The sequence below is a fragment of the Sapajus apella genome, unplaced genomic scaffold, assembly GCF_009761245.1.
Source record: "Sapajus apella isolate SASKATOON/1434 unplaced genomic scaffold, GSC_monkey_1.0 scaffold95, whole genome shotgun sequence".
NCBI lineage: Eukaryota > Metazoa > Chordata > Mammalia > Primates > Cebidae > Sapajus > Sapajus apella.
The window spans coordinates 7,389,504-7,398,890 of record NW_022437035.1 but is presented as its reverse complement, the minus strand read 5'-3'; the positions used below and the strand labels follow the sequence as shown (position 1 = coordinate 7,398,890).

The 9,387-nt window shown below is 48.4% G+C and overlaps 1 pseudogene; it reads left to right on the top strand.

The window, feature by feature from the left end:
• Positions 1-303: 303 nt before the first annotated feature.
• LOC116535506 lies at positions 304-1,201 on the top strand (annotated as a pseudogene).
• Positions 1,202-9,387: the final 8,186 nt, after the last annotated feature.

Below are 9,387 nucleotides of genomic sequence, written 5' to 3'. Positions count from 1 at the left end.
CCTCCAACTCCTGGGCTCAAGCAATCCTCCAATCTCAGTCTCCTGAATAACTAGGACTACACACCCGGCTAATATATATATATATATATATATATTTGGTAGAGACAGGGTCTCACTGTTGCCCAGGCTGGTCTCGAACTCCTGACCTCAAGGGATCCTCCCAGTTTGGCCTCCCAAAAGTGTTGGGATTACAGGCATGAGCCACCTCACCCAATGCTTTCAATATACTTTTTGAAAAATTATTGGCCGGGCACAGTGGCTCATGCTGCCCCCCAGCTTGCATTGTTTCTAAGAGAACCTGCACCATACCTTTATCTGTAGCCTTCCCCCAGATCTTAAGAAGCACGAAGTTTTAACTGTGGACATGGGATTTGGTGGAACAGCAATCATGACTGTGGGTAAGAGTAGCAAGACTGCAGCAGCATTATGACTGTAGACTGAAATACATGCTGCAAGAAGGCGGAATCTTTGTTGGCACCTTTGAGGCGTTTGACAAGCATGTGAATTTGATCCTCTGCAATTGTGATGAGTTCAGGAAGATCAAGCCAAAGAATGTGAAGGAACCAGAGCGTGAAGAAAAGCACGTTTGGGGTTTGGTGTTGCTGCATGGGGAGAACTTGGTATCCATGACTCTGGGGGGCTACCCCCCCAAAGAAACTGGCATTGCTCGGGTACCACTTGCTGGAGCTGCATGAGGCCCTAGCGTTGTTAGGACAGCTGGTAGAGGAGTAGCAGCTGGTGTACCAATTCCCCAGGCTCCTACCAGATTAGCAGGCCCTGTCCCAAGAGTTGGGGGACCATTACACAGAGAAAAGCATTACTGGAGCCCCAACATAGTACCTACCAGGATGGGGGACTCCACCCCCACCTGTTGGCAGAGCAGCCCCACCTCTAGTTATTATATTCCCTCCACCTGGTATGAAAGCACCCATGGGCCCACCAACTGGGCTTCCTTCCCCTTGCTGGAGGGATGCCAATAAGCACACCCCCTCCAGGAATGAGATCCACCTCACCAGGCATTAGAAGTCCACCTCCCCCGGGAATGCACCCACAAAGACCCTAGGATACTGCTGATCCATATCAGTCACTTTTCTCCCTGCAATGCATCTTGTAAAACTGTGTAGAGTGTTTGTTAGCTTTTTGTCCACTCTCTCTGCATTAATCATAGCTAATAATAAATGCATAGAGCAATTAAACTGTGGGAAAAAAGATATTGGAGCCATCAGCTTTCATTAAGATAAACTCACTGATTATATTCCTCTTTGCTCTTTTTGTTGGGTTCATATAGTGGAAAAATTGAGAGAGTTCAACTTTTCCTTACTCAGAAGTGAGGTCATTCTCATGGTCTTTTCTGGAAAGCAATAACTACATTCCTGAAACTTTAACATTAGGGAACCAGCACTGTTTATTTCTTCATGTTCTTGTTATTAAAAACATTCCCAAGAAGCAACAGAATTGGAACTACCAAACTTGGAAGCACTTCAGCTTCAAAAATACATCAAGTAATATCTTCTCTGCTTTAGCACACTAAGGCACTTACGGTCCCTGGAAGCCCTGTTGGTGATGTTGGCATTTATCCTGCCAGAACCCAGCATAGATTTAATATTATTTGACGCCTACAACACATGGCGCTGAATTAAAAAAAAACATCCATTCTGGTGGGAAATAATTTTAAAAACATAAATTTTCTGATTTCTTCCTCTGCTTGCTCCCGAGACTTCTCATTTTACTAGCCCTAACCTTCCTCCTGCCCCACTTTGCCCTTACTCCTCTAGTAATAATAATAACAGTAGCTATTGGCCAGTGTGGGTGTAGACGTGGTCTGATTTGTTCATTTGTAAAATGAGCTTGGAGAGGTGGAGTCATTGGCTGATAGTCATACCTACCATCTAACCGTGGCACAGTGGGATGGGAAATCAGGTTATTTTGAACCCGGGGCCCAGGCTACCCATCAGCCCCCTGGCCTGATATCTGACCTCTTCCAGGATCATATCCCTCTTGAAACCGCAACCAGTCCTCAGTGGAGACATAAGGGATGCTGGCCCATCCAGGTGTGGGGACAGGGGGGTGGGGGCGGAGGCTTCCTGGAAGGAATTACACCACCCCCAAACAGATTCACCTTGCCTGCTGCCTAGACAGAGCCAATTTATCAAGACAGGGGAATTGGAATGGAAAAAGAGTAATTCACGCAAAGAAGGCTGTGTGGGAGACCCAAGTTTTATTGTTACTCAAATCAGTCTCCCTGAGCATTTGGGGACCAGTTTTTTTTTTTTTTTTGAGACGGAGTTTCACTCTTGTTGCCCGGGCTAGAGTGTAATGGTGTGATCTCGGTTCACCGCAACCTCCGCCTCCCAGGTTCACGCAATTCTCCTGCCTCAGCCTCCCCAGTAGCCAGGATTACAAGCATGCGCCACCACGCCCTGCTAATTTTGTATTTTTAGTAGAGACGGGGTTTCTCCATGTTGGCCAGGCTGGTCTTGAACTCCTGACCTCAGGTCATCCACCTGCCTCGGCCTCCTAAAGTGCTGGGATCACAGGCATGAGCCATCATAGCCTGGCCTCAGGATTAGATATTTTGTTTTGTTTTTTAAATTTTAAGTGTTTTATTAAACTGTTTTAGCGACTAGCAACCATTTCCCCTACACAGATACATTTAGATTGACTTTGCACATCTTGAAAATAAGAAACAAATGAAAATACAAAAGTATCTTTATATGTGTAAATTGTGAAATTTGAAGTCTGAATTATTTTTTATTGGTCCAGTTTTCATGGGATGATTTATGAGTTCTTAAAGATAATTTGACGGTGGGGGCTTGGGAAATGGGGAGTGCTGACTGGTCAGGTTGAAGGTGGACTCACAGGGGGTTGAATTGAGTTTTCCTTGCTGTTTTCTGTTCCTGGGTGGGATGGCAGAGCTGGATGAGCCAGATTACTGGTCTGGGTGGTGTCAGCTGATCCATCCAGTGCAGGGTCTGCAAAATATCTCAAGCATTGATCCTAGGTTTTACAATAGTGATGTTGTCCCCAGGAGCAGTTTGGGGAGGTTCAGACTCTTGGAGCCACAGCCTGCGTGACTCCCTAAACCGTAATTTCTAATCTTGTAACTAATTTGTTAGTTCTGCAAAAACAGACTGGTCCCCACAAGGCAAGAAAGGGGTCTTTTCAGGAAAGGGCTATTATCAATTTTGTTTCAGAGTCAAATCATTAGCTGAAATCCTTCCCAAAGTTAGTTTGGCCTACGCCCAGGAATCAACAAGAACAGCTTAAAGGTTAGAAGCAAGAAGGAGTCGATTAGGTCTGATTTCTTTCACTGTCATGATTTCCTCAGTTATAATTTTTGCAGAGGTGGTTTTAGGATGGCTAAGCCAACATCTGAAGGATGAGTAAGAACAAGCCAGGTAAAGGATGGGGAAGAGTATTTTAGGTAAAGGTAACTCGTGTGCAAAGGCTCTTAGAGAGCCTGATAATTGAGGATATGAATGTAGTTCTGTGTGGTTAGAACAGAGAAATGGGGAGTAGGTGAGGTCAACTGGGCTCAGATCCTGCAGGCTCACCAAGCTTCAACATGAGGGCCAGAGGGGCCAGAAGACAGATATAGACAGTGGAGAGACCTGGCTACATTTGTGTTTTAGAAAGATTGAGCCTGCTACCATTTGGAGAACCCCTGTCCCAAGAGGTAAAATTGAGAACCAGAGAAGAAAAGGGCTTGTTTAGGGTCATAGAGTAAATCAGAGGGAGTAGGGCTTGGCCAAGAAGGACTAGGCCAGTAGGCCCAAGGGACCAGGAAAGGGGTAAAGACAGCCTGGTTCAGGAGTGTCCCAAGGAGGCACTGGCATGGGGTGTCCACTAGATGACAGCAGAGGCTGGACCAAACTCTAGGGGCTTCCGGGAGGACCCACGCTGCTTTTCCATCTTTTTCCTCTTTCCATCTCCCTGGTCTGGGCATGAGAGGGCCTCTCTCCTAATCCTCTTCTCCAGACCCCAGAGCAGCAAGGAGAGCCCTGGGTGTCAGGAGGCTCAGAGACTGGCTCTAGCTCCATTTCCCCTCTTCCATTGACTTTGGGTACATTCACAGATAAAACTGTTTGAGAACTTGGGTCTTTGGCTGCAGAAATGAAAGTGGCGTTATTAGTCTACCAGGAGCCAAATTCTGTAGTTAGATCTCCGGCTGAGCCTCTTGATCCTCCTTTAATGCTCCCTGTCCTCCCATCCTCTTCATTCTATCTTGTGAGTTAGTCCCAGAGACTCTCAAGGGCCGCAAGGACCAGGCCATCCCCAAGAGGGAAGGAAGGGATGTGAGCTAAGGTCTCTGAGTTAGAGCCAACACAAACAGCCCAGGTTTAAACCCCAGCCAAAGGGCCCTGTGTAGAACAAAAGACTGGATGTGTCTCAGAGCTTTGGGCAAATCTGATTTGCTCCTAGGGCCTTTGCTATGAAATGGGGTGAAGAGTCCCTGGGTGTCTTCACTTCACTCCTGCTGGGTAGGGCTACCAGATATGGTAAACAAAAACACAGGACACAGGGTTAAATTAGAATTTCAGATAACTAAAAAAATAATTGCAGCCTGGTGCAGTGGCTGGTGCCTGTAATCCCAGCACTTTGGGAGACCCAAGTGGGCAGATGACTGAGGTCAGGAGTTCAAGACCAGCTTGGCCAACGTGGTGAAACCTTGTCACTACTAAAAATACAAAAATTAAGGCCGGGCGCGGTGGCTCAAGCCTGTAATCCCTGCACTTTGGGAGGCCGAGGTGGGTGGATCACGAGGTCAAGAGATCGAGACCATCCTGGTCAACATGGTGAAACCCCGTCTCTACTGAAAATACAAAAAATTAGCTGGGCATGGTGGCGCGTGCCTGTAATCCCAGCTACTCAGGAGGCTGAGGCAGGAGAATTGCCTGAACCCAGGAGGCGGAGGTTGTGGTGAGCCGAGATCGCGCCATTGCACTCCAGCCTGGGTAACATGAGTGAAACTCCGTCTCAAAAAAAAAAAAAAAAATACAAAAATTAGCCAGCTGTGGTGGCGGGTGCCTGTAATCCAAGCTACTTGGGAGGCTGAGGCAGGAGAATCGCTTAAACCCAGGAGGCAGAGTTTGCAGTCAACCAAGATCACACCATTGCACTCCAGCCTGGATGACAGAACGAGACTCTGTCTCAAATAATAACAATAATTGCAATGTTTGGGAATATACTTACATTAAAGTTATTTGTTGTTTTCTGAAATTCAATTTAACTAGGCATTTCTTTTTTTTCTTTCTTTCTTTTTTTTTTTTTTGAGACAGAGTCTTGCCAACTGTTGCCCAGACTAGAGGGTAATGGCACAATCTCGGCTCACTACAATCTCCGCCTCCCAGGTTCAAGCAATTCTCCTGCTTCAGGCTCCTGAGTAGCTAGGATTATAGGCATGCGCTACCATGCCTGGCTAACTTTTTGTATTTTTAGTAGAGACAGGGTTTCACCATGTTGGCCAGGCTGGTCTCAAACTCCTGCCCTTGTGATCCACCCATCTCGGCCTCCCAAAGTGCTGGGATTACAGGCATGAGCCACCACACCTGGCTTGTTTTACTTGAGTCAGTGAGACCCTACAAGTCTTTTGCAGTTGGAGTGCAGTGGTACAATCATGGTTCACCGCAGTTTTAACCTCAAGGGCGCAAGCGATCCTCCCACCTCAGTCTCCCAAATAGCTAGACCACAGGTGTGTGCCACTATGCTAAGCTAATTTTTTGAGACAGGGTCTTGTCATGTTGGTCAGGCTGGTTTGGAATTCTGGGCCTCAAGCAATTCTCCTGGGTCAGCCTCCCAAACTCTTGGGATTACAGGCATGAGCCACCACACCTGGTCATGCTTGAATGTCTTTGTGACATGTCAGCTGTCTTCCACAGAGTGAGTCATCCAGGAAGAAGAGTGAGAATTCAGGCACAATGCGTCTTATGACTTAGTCTCAGAAGTTACCTCACTTCCACCACATTTTATTTGTTAGAAGCAAGTCATTAAATATCGCTCATACTCAAGGTAGGGGAATTAGGCTCCACAGTTTGAAAGGAGGAGTATCAAAGAATTTCTGCACATCTTTTTTAACTACCACAGCTTCTACTATTGCTCTGTGACCTAGAATGATTTCTGTAGTGTCCCTGACTCCCCATGTCTCTCTGTCTCTCTCTTTTATTCTAGTTTAATATGCTGTTGAATTGAATAAAGTGTTTCTTCCCATCTACTGAGATGTTTAGTTTTAGACACAAATTGTGTCTCATTCTTTATTCCCTCATACTTAAGGCTGGGCTTTGTTGTTGGCAGGTATGGTAGGGGCTGAACTACCTGGACATCTTACAGGCATGGTCCTATATCCATGGGTTTGTACTCCGTAACCCCAGGATCTCCTGGAAGAAGAATGCCTTCTGGGTGTCTTCCGTGGATGCGGGTTTCCTCTCCTGGTGTGCAATGGGGGCTGCCCCAGCCAAATGAATGGGTATGTTCCCAGATGTGTCAGCAGTCTGTTAAACTCCAGCCACAGCACCGTCAGGATCTGCAGAGTAGAGGCCACTGTCTTCCTGGGAAGCCCCCCAGCCTATGTCTGGGCACAGGTGGGACATGAGGGCTTGGCCATTTCTGCCCAACTGGGACTCTTCTACTGGCGCTTTTTGTACCAGAGCTCCCTGCTGGCTGGCTGAGATTTTTTCAGAGTGGCACTGCAACATGAGGCTCTTCTCAACCAACCCTCCTTCTGCTCTCTTCCCATAGACGTCAGATCTGAAACACAGTCCGCAGGCTTTCCCTGCCCCAGTCCTGCTTCCTCCCCCTGTATCTTTCATAGGCATTTCTTCTAATAAATCTTTTGCACTTCTCACTCTGGCTTGGCAGCAGCTTCCTAAAGGACCCAGCTGACAGCCACGCCCTGGCCCCTCTCTGGCTGCCAGGCTCCAGTTCCCTGGGGCATGAGTTCTCTCTCCATCACCTCTCCTGAGTGCTCTGTTCCCTCCCCCTTCCTCTCTCTTTTGCATGCTGTGTCAAGTCTCAACCTGTGCCTGGCACATAGTAGGCTCAGTAACTCCTTGTTTTTGAATGGACACTCTGAAGCTAGGCACTGCCCGCTCCATTCTCTTGGTACAGAGAGCCACAGAGAGGCCCCTGGGTGAGGCTGGGAGTGCCAGCTCCATGGGGCAGAGGGAAGACACCCTTCAGACTATTGGGGAAGGAAGGCCTGAGACTGGGAGGCTGTGGGACAGCCAAGAGTCTCCCCTGGGGGAGGCCCTTCCCACATGCCAGGGGAAGTCAGAGCTGGCTTCTCTCTGGATCTGCTGGGTGAGCAAGACACTCCTCTTCTTGGGCCTCACTCCATACCTCCCGAATATGGGATGAGAAGCCCCACCCTGCCTGTCTCCCCAGGGAGGGGCAGGGGTAGTGAGCTGCAGGTGAAGTCATGGCTGGGAAAACCTGAATGGGAAAGGGGGGGCACATAGGGTTAGGGGTTTCCCGTCTGTGTTCCTGGGCCTGCGGTGGTGGTCACCGTGTGGAGGGGACAGAGGAGAGAAGGGAAGAAGAGAGATGGATTAGGAGAGAGGGAGTACTGGAAACACAGAAGGAGAGAGAAAGAGAGACCCAGATACAGACACAGAGGGAAACAAAGGACGGAGGGAAAAAATGCGACACAGAGAGAAAGGAAATGACAGCTAGAGGAGGTGGTGAGGGAAAAAAAAGGAGAGAAGCCAAAAGACACAGCGCAACAGAAAAAGGAAAACTGAGAGATGGGGGAGAAAATGAGGGAGGGAAAGAGAGAAATTAAGAAACTAATGGGAAAGGCTGCACGCGGTGGCTCACACCTATAATCCCAGCACTTTGGGAGGCTGAAGCAGGCGGATCACAGGGTCAGAAGTTCAAGACCAGCCTAGCCAACATGATGAAACCCCGTCTCTACTAAAAATACAAAAATTAACCAGGCGTGGTGGCGGGCACCTGTAATCCCACCTACTTGGGAGGCTGAGGCAGGAGAATTGCTTGAACCCGGGAGGCAGAGGTTGCAGTGAGCTGAGATCATGCCACTGCACTCCAGTCAGGGCAACAGAGAGAAATTCCACCTCAGAAAAGAAAGAAAGAAAGAAGAAAGAAAGAAAGAAGAAAGAAAGAAAAAAATAAAAAAAGAAAGAAAGGAAGAAGAAAGAAAGAAAAAAAAGAAAGCAATGGGAAAAGAGAGTGAAAGAGAAACACAGAGAGATACTCACAGAGATGGAAGGGCAGAAACATGAGAAAGAGAAATAGGGAGGTAAGAAGGCAGAGAGAGAGAGAGAGACAGAGAGAGAGAGAGAGGCGCAATGAGAGAATGAAGCAGAATGGGGCAATGAAAAACTGTAAAGAGAGAGAAGAGAGAGAAATGGAGAGAGAAAATCAGATGGAGGGTTACAGAGGGAAACAGAAAGATGGAGAGAAGCAGGGATAGAGGAGGAAAAAAGAAATATGAGAATTGGCCAGGCGCGGTGGCTCACGCCTGTAATCCAAGCACTCTGGAGGCCAAGGCGGGCGGATCACCTGAGGTCGGGAGTTCAAGACCAGCCCGACCAACATGGTGAAACCCCACCTTTAAAAAAAAAAAAAAAAAGAAATATGAGAATCAAAGCTAGAGAAAGAGACCAAGAGACACAGAAGGATGGGAGAGATGCTAAAAAGGGCACAATACCTGCCGGGGGATGGCAAAAGACAGGGATAGATGATCTCACAGGGAGGAATGAGGAACCCTGCCCCTCCTTCTCTCATGAACCCCACCCCTATTCCCCACTGGGACCCACCATGCACCCTGCCCCACCTGGACAGGTGGAGACTCAGGAGAAAGCCTCAGGCCCCCTTCCGCCTGCAGGACCCAGGCCTTCCTGTCCTGCTGGTTTGGCCCCGCTGCTCTGGGGCCTGAGGGACACCCCAGTGGGAGGCAGGACTCTGAGCCTGTCCTGTGGCTGACTGATGTGTCTCTGGGTGGAGTCTGGACGGAAAGCTCAGTAACACCCTCCCTTGAGGCCTGGGCAAGCCCTCGCCCGATGCTCTTGGAACCCAGATTGGAAAAGACGTCAAAGGTCGACTCCACTATACCTCTCACTGTACACAGGGGGAAACTGAATCTCAGAAAGGGACAGGGACAAGCCTGGAGTGACCCAGGCAGGTAGTGTCCTGGCCACTGTTCCCACAGTTGCCATCTAGCCTGAGCTCTCAGATATCACAGATGCTGTGGCCCCAAAACCTTGGAACATGCTTTCTCCTGAGTAAAGTGCTTCCCAACCAGAGGTATCCTGAGGCTTTAGTGACGGTGTTTTGGGTGCCAGGAACTGTGCTGGGAATCTTACCCAACATCCTGTGAATGACTACTGTGATTATGCCCATGATACAGATGAGGAAACTAAGGCTCAGAGA